The sequence below is a fragment of the Desmodus rotundus genome, chromosome 7 (genome assembly GCF_022682495.2).
Source record: "Desmodus rotundus isolate HL8 chromosome 7, HLdesRot8A.1, whole genome shotgun sequence".
NCBI lineage: Eukaryota > Metazoa > Chordata > Mammalia > Chiroptera > Phyllostomidae > Desmodus > Desmodus rotundus.
This window is the reverse complement of record NC_071393.1, coordinates 57,956,806-57,972,555: the sequence shown is the minus strand read 5'-3', so window position 1 is coordinate 57,972,555 and position 15,750 is coordinate 57,956,806. Positions and strand designations below refer to the sequence as shown.

Genomic DNA, 15,750 nt, shown 5'->3' with positions numbered 1-15,750 from the left:
TCCTCAGAACTTCCATCACCTGAAAGATTTCATTATAGATTTTGCAGCTTGAGTAGGTTAGCTGGTACACACAAATACCATCATTCTTTTAAATAAATCAAGTTCCATCATATGTATGAACATCATACTCATTTACAAATGACAGAAAGCTTTTAGCAGAGTTGTATCTGAATGATTCACTTCCCTAAAATTAATGACTTGCACACACAGGTGTATAAACAAAGTATACATTTTCATAATGTTTTCATTATGCTTTTTAAAAATTAGGTAAAGAAAACATAATTATTGCTAAAAATTAAACTCTGAACACTATTGTAATTTGATTGATTACTAAATTCACTACACTATTGTCCTAAATAAATTGACTCAGATGAAAATACTTAAAACATCTGGGACTTCTGGCCAAAATGCAGGCATAGGTAGATACTCTTTACTTACTCGAAAAACCAAAAGGACAACAACAAATTTAAAAACAAAAAATAACCAGAACTACAAGAAAATCGAACTGCGAAGTCTGACAACCAAGAAGTCAAAGAAGAAACATTCATCCAGACTGGTAGGAGGGATGGAGCCTGGCAGCTGTGGTTGAGAGGACTCACGGCAAGGTGGCAGCTGGAGAACCAGCCAAGGCGGTGGCTGGGGGAATGGGCAGTCCCACATTTGCAGGTGGATACATGGAGAGGATCAACTGGAGAATAAGACAGACCTGGCAACCCAGGTTTCCAGCGTGGGGAAATAAAACCTCAAAACCTCTGACTGAATAAACCTTGGGGGGTGCACTGAGATATCAGGAGAAACTCCCAGCTTCACAGGAGAGTTTGTTGGAGAGACCCACAGGGTTCTAGAATGTACACAAACCCACCCACCCAGGAATCAGCACCAGAAGGGCCCAATTTGCTTATAGAAAGTGGAGGAAGTGACTGAAAGTCAGCCAAGAGCTGAGCAAGTGGCATTGTTCCCTCTCAGACCCCTCCCCCACAGACAGCACCACAATGATGTGGGTTGCTCCACCATGGGGAATATCTAAGGCTCCGCCCCTTACTATGTAACAGATGCACCAAGACAAAAAATGTGGCCCAAATGAAAGAACAGATCAAAGTTCCAGAAAAAATACAATTGGGTGATGAAGAGATAGGTAACCTATCAGATGCAGAGTTCAAAACACTGGTAATCAGGATGCTCACAGAAATGGTTGAGTATGGTCACAAAATAGGGGAAAAAGTGAAGGCTATGAAAACTGAAATAAAGTAAAATGTACAGGGAACCAACAGTGATGGGAAAGAAACCAGGACTCAAATCAGCAGTTTGGAGCACAAAAAAGAAATAAACATTTCACCCAGAACAGAATGAAAAAACAAGAATTCAAAAAAATGAAGAGAGGCTTAAGAACCTCCAGGACAATTTTAAACATTCCAACATCTGAATCATAGGGGTGCCAGAAGGAGAAGAGGAAGAGCAAGAAATTGAAAACTTATTTGAAAACATAATGAAAGAGAACTTCCCTAATCTGGCAAAGGAAATAGACTTCCAGGAAGTCCAGGAAGCTCAGAGAGTCCCAAAGAAGCTGGACCCAAGGAAGGACACACCAAGGCACATCAGAATTACATTAGCCAATATTAAAGATAAGGAGAGGATCTTAAAAGTAGCAACAGAAAAGGAGACAGTTACCTACAAAAGAATTCCCATAAGACTATCTGATTTCTCAAAAGAAACCTTGTAGGCAAGAAGGTGCTGGAAAGGAGTATTCTAAGTCATGGAAGGCAAGGATTTACATCCAAGATTATTCTATCCAGCAAAGCTATCATTTAGAATGGAAGGGCAGATAAAGTGCTTTCCAGATGAGGTCAAGTTAAAGTAGTTTATCATCACCAAGCCCTTATTATATGAAATGGTGAAGGGACTTATCTAAGAAAAAGAAGAAAATCAAAAATATAGACAGTAAAATGACAACAAACTCACAACTATCAACAAGCAAACCTAAAAAACAAAACAAAAACAGAAAGAACTAAGCAAACAATTAGAACAGGAACAGATTCACAGAAGTAGAGATCACATGGAGGGTTATCAGTGGGGAGCAGGAGGAGGGGGAATGGGGAAAAGGTACAGGGAAAAAGAAGCACAAATGGTAATTACAAAATAGACGGGGAAGTTAAGAATAGTATGGGAAATGGAGAAGCCAAAGAACTTATATGTATCACCGATGGACATGAACTAAGGTGGGGAAATGATGGAGGGAAGGGGGGTACAAGGTGGAAGGTAATAAAGGGTAGAAGAAATGGGACAACTGTGATAGCATAATTAATGCAATATATTAAAATTTTAAAAAGGAAAATACTTATAACATCCACAGATAATTTTAGAATATACTTAAATTATATATATGTATATAAACAGCCTTTCTTTTGCAAACAAGGTTTAAAATACCATGTAGTGCTCATATTTAAATTAATGTTTATTAACATATTAGCATTAGCTATTACAAGTAGAGTTTCATTAAATGACTCTCATAAAGTAAGGGATTTGAGTTGAAGCATGTACTAGACTTCTTCATGTATTTTCTTTCTTCCTTTGCAATTAACATGTCTAAAGATTAGTATAATTTATTTTCAAGAAATTGATGTTCTTCTTCAGGACAATAATTATTCTTATTTTGACCTGTTGAAGTAGCTTCTTATTTACAAAAAAAATATGTTGTTGTGTTTATCAGAATGTAGCATCTTCTGATGCTTTCTAATTACTCCCTCTACCTATAAAGGGTAGTTCTTTGCTGACCTAACATAAATATACCTAACTAATGAATTATGAACCATTAAGAGACTTCTTTTCCTACACTAAACTTTTCTCAAATTACTTCACATATCTTTTCTTTATATCATAAATGTACTTTCTTCTTGTTTTATCTCAGTCTTTGATTGTGCTGGTTGCTCAGGGGAGCTATTGATAATATTTTTGAAGGTTCAAATTAACAACAAAAATTAAAACAGAATTTCATCAAGGTTATGGAGCTATACCCACTTCATTCATATTAATTAGAAAACTTTTGTTCCAATTGTAATTATCTAACAGGAGATATTTCTTTACAGAGCTTTGCAAAATTTCATTACATCTTTAACAGTATTGAAGCATAGAATGCATGAAATGGAAAGGACCCAAGATATCATCAATTTTAATCCTGTGTTATTTATGGCTGTGTTGATCAAGGCCCAGAGGCATGAAGAAATATGTATAATGTCACACAGCTAGTTACTATTAGATGGTATGCTATTTGTATGTAAGTTAAGAAAATATTTCCTATATTTGTTAATTACTTTGAAGTTATTTGTATATATACACATACATCAATGTGTTTTAACTTTGTTAATTAAAAATAGCTGTTATCTCAATGCAGTGCTGTAGCATCCTGGCTGTGATTCTAGAGCAGTAAGAAAAAAAATAATGGAAAAACAGGTAAAATCTGAATAAAGTCTAGAGATTAATTGATAGTTATATACCAATGTTTATTTCTTAGTTTTGGCAACTGTAACATGTGCAATGTAAGATGTTAACATTAAAAGTACTCAAAACAAATAACAAGCCCCAAATGGAGTTGTTTATGGTAATCCCCATGTCACTAAACCAACTCGATTTAATAACAGATTCAGCTCTTCCAAAATGGCATCTTAAACCAGGGAATTAAGAATCACCTGATGAGATCCCTACCATCTGCCTGATAGATCCCTATCATCCCATAAAGAAAAGTTACTCTGCAATACCCAATCTGCTTTTCTGCACGGCACAGCTTCCTTAACCACTCCATCATGCCTATAAAAGTCTTTCATTTTTCTATAGCTCCTCAGAACTCCCTCCTATCTGCTAAATTGGATGCTGCCCAACTCAAATTGATTTTTGCTCAAATAAACTCTTAAAATTTGTTATATGCCCCAATTTGTCCTTTAACAGAGAAAAACTACTTGGAACAAGAAAAATTTGAGCAAAAATCACCTGGCTTTAACTACCTGTCCCCAGTAAAATTTTGTCCTTGTCTAATTTCACATTCATCCTGTGGCTGTTGTGGCTCAACACCAGACTCTCTTTTAGGGATTTTAGGGTCAATGGGTTCATTCCCTTCAGCTGCCAGGATGTGTGAATGGTGTGGGTACAAAGGCCTTTGTACTTACTGTGTTCACAAGTCATTGGAAGTGGACTACCTTGGGGAGGGGCTGTAATTTGGGCAGGCAGTGCTCTTTAGTCAGGTGCAATTCCTAGGGAGGGACTCAGCTGTGAGCTCTCAGCAGGGAAATGCCTGGTGTCCGGGAGAATGAACACCTTGGTGCTAAAAGGATCTGAGTGTTATGCCACAGCAGCCACTGAATGGAAGCTAACCCAATGGACACAGAATGAAAGTGTAATTAGGCAAGGAAGAAATTTTTCTTGGCACAGGGAGTTATATCCAGGTGAGTTGGGTTCAAGTTTTTCTTATTCCAAGTATTTTTTCTCTTCTTTTTTTCTTGTTTTTACCTGTAATTATCTACTATCCCATCAAATCTATTCCAAGATGTTAGCTTTTTGAGTTGAAGAGAAAATTTAGAAGAATTTAAAATGCACACGTCCTTGGATGTTTAAGGATGTAATTTTTAAAAATTAAATTTATTGGGGTGACATTGTTTAATAAGATCATAGAGGTTTCAAGTGTACAATTCTATGATACATCATCTCTATATTGCATTTTGTAACCCCCACCCAAAGTCAAGGAATGTGATTTTAGATGTGGGAAATATGTACAGAAAGTCCTTTGAGTTTGCCCATCCAAGAGTATAGTAAATCCTCACCCCACACCTATCTTCCATATTTGTCCAAGTGAAGTCATCTTCATTTTAATTAGACACACCTAATTTAAATAGTGGTCACGAATCGACCCCCAAATCTCAGTGGTTTTACCGGAAGAGGGTGCAGTGAGAAGACTGGCATCTGCAATCCAAAGAGAGAGGTCTCAGAAGATATTCCACCTTCATCTTGGACTTCTAGCCTCTTGAATAGAGAAAATGCATTTCTTTTGTTTAAACCACCCAGCCTGTAGTATTTTGTAAAGGCAGTCCAGTCCTAATACACTAATACAACATATTTTTGGATTCAGTGAAGCCAACTTATTTGCTTCATATCTACTGTTTGCCAGGCAATCTTAAAATATATAGTATGCTTTGTCTTATTTAACATTAGTTCTTGAGTTGGAGAAAATAAAGTGAAAAATTATATATTATACTTTAATGGTGCACTTCAGAAAAAATTCTTACTCTGAAACTTTGGTGGTGATAAACAATCACATTTGTTACTTAGACTCTAGCACACATTTATCCATAATAATTTTTAATGTTGGAAGAAGTGATGTTGAAATTATATTCAAATTATCACTTTGCCCCATCTATTGTACTCCCCCGAGCTAAGTTTATTAATATCAAAGATTTCTATTCATTCTATGTAAATTTACTAAAGTCTGTTAAATCTGATTGCTGACATTTTAGAGTTTAATACACTTTTTGTCTCTCTTTTGACAAATCACACACATATCTTCAGGGACTCTTATTACAGAGCTAAGTACATTGTCTGACAAAAGCTGAAGAATTTTAATAGATAAATGACAAATTTTAACAAAGAGCTCTACTGAGTTAATTTTTGAAATCGTTTACTGTATGTATAGAAAACTGGCAGAAGTAATTTGATGAAGTGCACGTTTTCTATACATAATAAAAGAGAATTATTAGTAGATATATTTGATAAGATCCATCTATTTGATGGATGACCACAAAATAATCTACCAATACAAACATACCTTCCTGTTTTCTTACTAGGTTATTTTCTCCTGGACTAAAAAAATGTTACCAGTTATAAGTGTCTATCATTTCCATCATTTAGATCCCTGCCTTCCTGGGGTCTAGAATCAATCCAGAAAGGTCAAGTTCAAATAAAAAAAGAAAGCAATTATACTAGTGCAAAATCAATGTCATTTTAGACTTCAAAATCCAAAGAGCTTTATAATTTAAGTATATACCTCTGGGTGGTTACACTTTTTTGAGTACTTGGTTTACATTGTGTGAAGGATGTGCCCATGTGCATGGAGAGTGAAGTGCACGTGTGTGTGAAGGAATGTGCTCGATAAAATCATTGCATGATCTGTTCTCTGCAGGTGCCAGGAAAGGTCGCACAGAGAGAATCATCATCAAAAAGTAAAGTGATTTTCTTCTTTACAAGCTCCTGATGTAAACAGACTAACAAACACAACACGATCCTTACTCGCATGACATCATACACAATCACAGCTAAATGTTTCTATCTGTCACAGCCTGGAGAGTCACTCTCAAATTGTGCCTGACTGGCATATAACCCAAAATGGTATTTCTGTGGTTTCAGTTAATCAGCACTTATTTTGCATGATTTCTGGGCTCAACAGGGGCAGGTCAAAGACAGTGAAGTACAGAGGTAAGTTTAGCATTTCGCCTGCTTGGAAAATGAGCAGGCTGTGTCGATAACTGAGCAGCAGCATTACCAAACATTTGTTAACTGAAGAGCAATAAATAAATAAGCAAGCAAATAAATAACATTTCTTATTGTAAAATCAGAAATTTCCTATCCCTAAGAGAAGGTTTGTAAGCATGTGGCATTTAATCTTTGTTCATAATTTATGCTCCTGTTCAAGACATTTTAAAAACCCATTTTTTTCAGGCTCTAATTTTACTGCTACATTTATTGCCAGTTAAGCAACAGCTTTTAGTATAAGGAGGCCCCACTGAAAATTCACCTTCTGAGTTTTCTTACCCAAGACATTTAGTCAGAATCTGGACCCAATCTGCCACATCATAGCTACCAGCAAGTGAGGAGGACTCTAAGATCCTGCTGGTATAAACATACTCCTTGAGGAGCAGCCAAATAGTTTCAAAGTTTGGATTTTTTTCTTTCAAGAAAAAAAGAAACAATCCCTGGATAAAGAATGTTCCAGAGTATCTTAGAAGCACTTGTGTACTTTCTGGGATGATAATTATTTTAATTAAAATGAAAGTATGACATGATGCAATGTGTAAAATTTACAAAATGTCAAACCAGACAGGAATGGGAAATAAAATTTCCTATAACTTAGGCTAATGTTTTCTTCTACTAATTAGATCTTAATCTTGTGCAATCTCTTGTGATGTATAAGAGCTATAAGCCATAGGGCAGAGTACTGTTTTTAAGATGTTGTGGAAAAATAAGATATAAAATTATAGCAGCAGAGTTACAGTCCACTGCACACACATGTCAAATCTTTGTTTTGGTATCAATACCACTATCTAACAAAACACTAAAATATAGGAAAGCAAAAGGACATGTGCAATGATGCACATCAACTGTGAATATAAATGAATTAAAGTATCATACATATCATTGATATTAAAAATAAAATAAACTAGCAATATTTTTTCTTCTGTATTCTCACTGTCAAATAAGAATTTATCTACATATTTGACACAACATTGCATTATTCAACCATAATTATGGTTACATCAAATATGAAGGGTGCCTTTAAAAAAAATTAATGGTAGCTTTCTCAGTTCATAGATTTTCACCTAATAGCAAGCTACATCAGTTTCCCAGGATCAAAGAGCAGTTTTCAGTAGTCTAACTTTTAATTGATCTGAGCCATGTTTAGCTTTAATCTATCCTTGCACATGCCTAGGGAAAGAGAAGTTCTATTGGATTCTGTCCTCGTAGCTTCAAGTTTTTCTCTGTGTGCATCTAGAGTGGGAAAAGTCTTCAAAACCAAGTAGGGTCAGGATTTAACCCTTATTTGGATTTTATTGTGACTGACTGAGGGAAGTTGTGCAGTCTCCACAAAAGCACAGGTCAAGACCTAGGGAGAGATACAGAGGATTTAGTTGGGGTTGTGACTCTTGGCTTGAGCAAAGAGAGTTAATGGCTTGGAAAAGGATTTCAGCTTACTCTGGTATGAAACTCAGTGCTGAGTCACAGAAGAGCCAGAGCTGACAGCTCCACCAAGGATGGGTTGGGAGTGGGGCAGAAAGGAAGTCGATGCTAAGTGGAGAACAGCAGGAGCTTGATGCAGGGCTGGAAGAGATAGACAGAGTGTGTTATGAGTTGGGGGAAGAGCAGATGGGGTGTGACTGCCAACCCACTGGCTAATTAGAAAATCCTGGTTTGTTAAACCTGAGCTCTAAGAGAAAAGTCCTTAATGTGTACAGTCTGAAAGAAAGCACAACTGGTAGTTTTATTCTTATGAACACATTCTGAATTATTCCATAATACCACCTTTGTTTATGAAATATGTTTCCATGACTTGAAATGACAAGAAATGTTATTTCCTCTAAGTGAGAAAAAGCCTTCCAGAAAATTTTCAAAATATGAGGCATAACATCCCAAAATATTATAGAAGAGTAATATTGTTTAATATTATATTAAACAAATAAAATTTACAATTGTATTTTACTTGTGATTGATCTGAAAATAAACCTTGGTTCATTTAAAATTAGTTTATATGCTAGGAATAAACCATCAGATTTGGGAAAATGAGTCTACCAAAACACATTAATGGACATAAATTAATCAGAACATAATTCATTGTACATTAAACATATAATTTGAATTTAATCAGGCCCTATTTTAAGTTCCTGGACCCAGTTTCAAAGTGTGTGGGGGCAGGGGGTGCTTCCCACACACCATCAAGAAATTCTCAAACACCAGCAGGGTGTCTGAGAATTCAAATATTCAACTCCATTCTGATACTCTTTACCCAAAGATAGAATCAAATCCCACAGGTTAAGAGTTCAGTCCTACAGTACTACCTCCCCACACCCCACAGTGAAACTGCCAGTCACAAGCCCAGATTATCACTATGCTTCTGACCAATCTGTTTTAAATTAGAGTTTCTCATGACCCTACTGTTAGAGTGTACTGGGGCAGGGACCTAAGCCACTGCCTATGCTGGAACAAAGAAGGTACAGGCCACCAGCTACATACCTGAACACAAGATTCCCCATATTAGAAGCAGCTGAGGCATAGCCACTGGCATCCTGCTGGAAACCGGTTGAATCCTCACTGCCCTTCCCCTCTCCCTCGGGCTTTCTATAGAATCCGCCCTCCCTGATCAGATACCCACAACACCTAGAGAAGATCAGCAAGGTGACTCACCCTCCCTTGGGGGTCTGCTACACATCTTAAAAGACCTTCTATCCTTTCCCTTGGGGCTGCCTTCTGTTTGGACCCAGCCTGCCCGATTGCAGTATCCCGCCTAGAATAAAAGCCCTTAATTGGACTTCTCTGGCTCCAGGTCCTTTCTTAGCCACCTTGGTTACCTAACATCTACTTGGACTTTGGACAACAGTTGTAAGTCCAGGTTGTTACCTGTACTTCTGATTGGCTATAAATCAGAGATTCCCATGACACCCAGTAGGGTTCGATTAATTTGCTGAATTGGCTCACAGAACTCAAAGAAGCATATTAATTACTAAACCACTGGTCTATTGTAAAAGGATGTAACTCAGGTACAGCCAGGTGGAAGAGATGCATAGGGCAGAGTATGGGGAAAGAGGAAGGAGATACTACCCTCTCCAGGTACACCATTCTCCCTGCATCTATATGTGCTTACCAACCAGAAAGGTCTGAGAACCCTGTCTTTTTGGATTTTTATGGAGGTTTCCTTAGGTAGTCATGATTGATTAAATCATTAACCATTGCCTATTGATCACAATCTCTAGCCCTTCTCCCCTCCAAGGAGGTCGGGGGCTGGGGGAGACTGAAATCTCCAGCCTCTAATCACATGTTTTGTTCTTCTTATAACCAGCTCCCATTATTGTTTCTTTTCTTTTTTTCCCCTTCTTTTGTTATTATTGTTCAAGTACAGTTGTCTCCATTTCCCCCTACCACTACCCACCCCCCAGCCATCCCTACCTCCTACCCTCAATCCTTGCCCCCTTTGGCTTTGTCCATGTGTCCTTTATACATGTTCCTTGATGACCCTTCTCCCCCCCTCCCACCCCCCCCCGCTTTATCTCCCTCCCACCTCCCCTCTGATTACTGTTAGTTGGTTCTTAATTTCAATGTCTCTGGTTAGGTGCTTCCAAAAGTCATTAACATAATAAGAGGCACCTTTGTTGTTCTCTTCATTAAGGAAATTGCAAGACTTTTAACTTTGTGCCAAAAATTGGAACAAAAGCCAAATATATATTTCTAATTATAAATCACTATATCATAAGCCCTCTCCCAACAGCATAATTCCATTTGTTTTATAGAAACAATAATTTAATATTGACAGATCTGGGTACCATGGGTAAATATGTGACTAATGCATTGCTTGCTATTTACTTTTCATTAAAAAAATGATATTGTATTTTTTTCTATTACCATTTAGTCTCCTTATACCCCCAAACCTGCAATCGCCACGCTGTTGTCCATCTTCATGAGTCCTTTTTCCTTTTTGCTCAATCTACCCACCCCCTAGCCTCCCCCTCCACTAGCTGTCATCCTGCTCTCTATGAATCTGTCTTCACTTTGCCTGTTAGTTCAGTTTGTTCATTAGATTCCACATTTGAATGAAATCATATGGTATTTGTCTTTCTCTAACTGGCTTATTTTCACTTAGTATAATGTTCTCCAGGTCCATGAATACTGTCATAAAGGGTAAAATTTTCTTCTTTTTTATGGCTGAGTAGTATTCCATTATATAAATGTCCCATAGTTATTTAATCCACTCATCTACTAATGGGCACCTGGGCACTAATGGGCACCTGGGCACTAATGGGCACCATATCTTGGAAACTGTAAATAACACTGCAATGAACATAGGGGTGCTTATGCTCTTCTGAATTAGTGTTTTGGGTTCCTTTGCATATGTTCCCAGAAGTGAGATCTCTGGGTCAAAAGGCAGATCCTTTTGAGTTATCTCTGTACTGCTCTTCACAGTGGCTGCACCAATTTGCATTCTTACCAACAGTGCAAAAGGGTTCTCATTTCTCCACATCCTCACCAGCACTTGTTGTTTGTTGATTTATTGATGATAGCCATTCTGACAGGTGTGAAATGATATCTCATTGTGGCTTTAATTTGCATTTCTCTGATGATTATGATGTAGAGCATCTTTTCATATGTCTATTTCTTTTGAATGGTAGACCATATCCAACAAATCACTCTGGCCTGACCTAATTATTATTATTTTTAGTAGTAGTAGTAGTAGTAGTAGTAGTAGTAGTAGTAGTAGTCATCATCGTAGTAATAGCAATAGTAGAAGTATTGTTTGAATGGCCAGAGTTGTTAAGTTTTTAAAACTTAGTGCATGGAAGATATAATCTAAACAGGCAGTTTTTATTCTGTTGTTTCCATTGGGAAGTAATTCATTGACTTGAGTGTTCCTATTACCAAGATAGGAATATCTTGTAGATAATTATATTTAAAATGTCTAATTGTTGCAACTATTGCCTATTTTGGATCAGAAAAAGTAGCATCTTATTAACTCCTCTTAGACTATGGTAGACATATATAATATACATTATATATATATATAATTCTTAAAAAGACTTTATTTATTTTCAGGGAAAGGGTGAGAGAGGAAGAAAGAAAGGGAGAGAAACATTGATGTGAGAGAGAAACATCATTCAGTGGCATCTCATATACACCTGATCAGGACCAAGCTCACAACCCAGGCATGTGCCCTGACTGGGAATCATGGAACCAGCAACCTTATGCTTTGTGGGATGATGACTAACCAACTGAGTCTCATCGGTTATGGCAGACTATGTTAGATCTATTTTAAAGTTTCTTGCAATGCTGCCAATTACTATATTTCTGCAGGGTTAGCTTAAGGTAGTCAGTTTCTGAAAATAATTTATTAAGAAAAATAGGAAATGAGAATATTTTCCTGTTAATGCCAATAAATCCAAAATAACAGCCAAAAATATCAGTGTAGTCTATCAGGCAATAATGTTACCTGACCTGTGAAGATGAAGAATTAGTTCTGGGGAGAAATTGCTCATGTCTAATGACCTTTTCTCTCTCATTTTTAATTGCAGTGGAAGGGAATGAAATGAATCAAGAATTTAGGGTTTGACAACATGGTAGACATAAAGAGAGCTCAAATTGATAATAAAATACATAAAAATTTTTAGATAGAAGAAATCTCAGGTTATTTAGATCAAGCTCTGCATTTTATTAATGAGGAAATTGAGGCTCCAATTAAATGTCATGCTTTCTTCTTCACTTCCCATTCTCTTCTCAACCTCCCCAGTCTGGTTTTTATCCACACCATTTCACTGAAACCTTGTCAAGGACATTATTAATATCTATCATTTGCTAAATCCAATGATCTATTCTAAGTCCTTCTCATACTTTATGTCTTTGCAGAATGTGACAGAGTTGTCCACTGAGTCATTATTGACATACTCTCTTCACTTAGCTTATAAGATACTACACTAGTTCTTCTCTTCCTTCCTGATTGCCTTCCTTTTCCTTGACAGGCTCCTCTTCTTTGTTATAGAGAACCCTGACTCATTTCTTGATATTCTCTCTTCTATCTATGGTCATTTGCTACACAATCTCTTCTAGTCCCATGACCTTCAATATATCATCTAAACACTAATGATATTAAAATCTTTTCCACTCAATTAAAAAATAGGCAAAAGACCTAACAGACACTTCTACAAGGACATACAGAGGGCCCAGAGACATATGAAAAGATGCTCAGCACCATCAGAGAGATGCAAATTCAAACCACAATGAGGTACAACTTCACACCAGTCAGAATGACCAACATAAACAAATCAACAAACAAGTATTGGAGAGAATGTGGAGAAAAGGGAACCCTAGTGCACTGTTGGTGGGAATGCAGACTGGTGCAGCCACTGTGGAACACAGTATGGAATTTCTTTGGAAAACTAAAAATGGAACTGTCTTTTGACCCAGCAATTCCACTGCTGGGATTATATCCTAAGAGCCCTGAAACACCAATCCAAAAGAACATATGCACTTCAATGTTCATAGCAGCACAATCTATAATAGCCAAGTGCTGGAGACAACCTAAGTGCCCACCAGCAAATAAGTGTATCAAAAAACTATGGTACATTTACACAATGGAATTCTACGCAGCAGAAAGAAAGAAGGAGCTCCTACCCTTTGTGACATCATGGGTGGAACTGGAGAGCATTATGTTAAGTGAAATAAGCCAGGTGGTGAGGAACAAATACTATATGTTCTCCCCTTTAACTGGAACCTAATCAACAAAAGAAAAAAGCAAACAAAATATAACCAGAGACATTGAAATTAAGAACAATCTGACAGTAGCCAGAGGGGAGGGAGGGGACAATGGGGGGAAAGGTTTTCAGGAAGTATTATAAAGGACACATGGACAAGACTATGGGGGATGGTAGAAGCAAGGAAGGGAGGTGGGTTTGGCTGGGGTTGGGGGGAGTGGTGGGGGGAAAATCCAGACAACTGTAATTGAACAATAAAATAATTTTTTTAAAAAGAAGACATAATAAATCATAAAATTAAAAAAAAATCTTTTCCACCAGTACAGACCTCTCTCCTGGGCTCTACTTTTTTAATATTCAATTACCTACTCAAAATTCCTTTTTGTTGTCTAATGCACATCACAAACTTAATCTAATAAATTAGGTCTGTTTCTCCCTCTCCTCCTTCACAACCTGTTCCTCTCCAGTTTTCCTCACCTTAGCACCTCAGCACTATTCATCTATTTGCTCAGACCAGAGTCCTTGGAGTCATTTAAAATTGAATCCAATGACATATCTCTCCCCTAAAGAGAAATCTCTATGTTTCTCATCACATTCAGGATCAAATTAAAAACCCGTTACTGTAGCTTATAAAACTCTGTATTAGCTGGCTCTGCCCAACTTTCTATCATGATTTCCATGTATTTCCTGCTTGGTTCTCTCCTAGCAACCATGACTTTTTTGCTTTAATGCTAGAAACCAGACTTATTTAGACTTAATGTCCTTTGTGTTTGCCATTCTCTTTCCTAAAGATTCTTCCTAAGATCTTTACATGGCTCACTGCCTAACTTCTTTGACATTTCTGTTCATATTGCACTTCCTCAGAGTGACCTCCACTGGACACCCAATGGGAAAAATGTGTCTACCTCTCCCATCACAGATTTTCAATACCTGTCTCTGAGTTATCTTCATTGATGTTTCTTTCTTTAAAAAAAAAAAAAAGATGTTATGGCAGCTTCAACCTGAGTCTTGGCTTCTCACCTTCCTCCCTGAACAACATGGGCTTCAGCACATGCTCCAGTTTCTCCTCAAGCTACCGGACCCTGGGCTCCGTGCAGTCGCCCACCGACCGGGTCCGGCTGACCAGCAGTGTGGCCAGTGTCTATGCAGGTGCAGGGGACTTGGGGTCCTGGATCTCCGTGTCCCACTCCATCAGCTTGTGGGACAGCTGGGGATCCGGGGGCCTGGCTGCAGGGATGGCCGGGGGTCTGGTGGGCATAGGGGGCATCCAAAGCGAGAAGGAGACTATGCAATGCCTGAATGACTGCCTGGCCTCCTACCTGGAGAGGGTGAGAAGCCTAGAGGCTGATAATCGGAGACTGGAGATCAAAATCCAGGAACACTTACAGAAGAAGGGACCCCGGTCAGAGACTGGGGACATTATTTCAAGACCATCGAAGACCTGAGGGCTCAGATCTTTGCAAATTCTGTGGACAATGCCTGCATTGTTCTGCAGATTGGCAATGCCTGTCTTGCTGCTGATGACTTCAGAGTCAAGTATGAGACAGAGCTGGCCATGCGCCAGTCTGTGGAGAATGACATCAATGGGATCTGAAAGGTCATCGATGACATCAATATCACTCGGCTGCAGCTGGAGACAGAGATCGAGACTCTCAAGGAGGAGCTGCTCTTCATGAAGAAGAACCTCGAGGAGGAAGTAAATGGTCTACAAAACCAGATTGCCAATTCTGGGTTGACCATGGACTTGGATGCCCCCAAATCTCAGGACCTCGGCAAAATCATGGCCGACATCCGGGCCCAGTATGATGAGCTGGCTCGGAAGAACCGAGAGGAGCTGGACAAGTACTGGTCCCATCAGATTGAAGAGAGCACCACAGTGGTCACCTCGCAGACCGCTGAGATAGGCGCTGCTGAGAGGACACTCATAGAGCTGAGGCATATAGTCCAGTCATTGGAGATCAACCTGGACTCAATGAGGAATCTGAAGGTCAGTTTGGAGAACAGCCTGAGGGAGGTGGAGATGCGCTACGCCATGGAGATGGAACAGCTCAAGGGGATCCTGCTGCACCTGGAGTCAGAGCTGGCCCACAGCTGGCCCAGACCCAGGCAGAGGGGCAGCAACAGGCCCAGGAGTATGAGGCCCTGCTGAACATCAAGGTCAAACTGGAGGCTGAGATTGCCACCTACTGCAGCCTCCTGAAAGAAGGGGAGGACTTCAATCTTGTCAACGCCCTGGACAAGAGCCCCTCCTTACAAACCACCCAAAAGACCATGACCCGCAGGATTGTGGACGGCAGAGTGGTGTCTGAGGTCAATGACACCAAAGTTTTGAGGCATTAAAGGCAGAAGACGTGGGGCATTCCTTGGCAGGGCAGAAGGCCAATAAAAAGTTCATTGAAAGATTAAAAAAACAAAACATGTTATTTATTTTAATTTTAAAGGGAAGGGAAGGGAGGGAAGAAGAGATGGGGAGAAACATCAATGTGTGGTTGCTTCTCATGTACCCCCAACTAGGGACCTGGCCCACAACCCAGACATGTGCCCCAAT

General features: G+C 38.7%; 1 pseudogene; it reads left to right on the top strand.

Moving 5' to 3' along the window:
• Nucleotides 1-14,239: 14,239 nt before the first annotated feature.
• LOC112296493 (keratin, type I cytoskeletal 18 pseudogene) lies at nt 14,240-15,542 on the top strand (annotated as a pseudogene).
• The last annotated feature ends 208 nt before the right edge of the window (nt 15,543-15,750 follow it).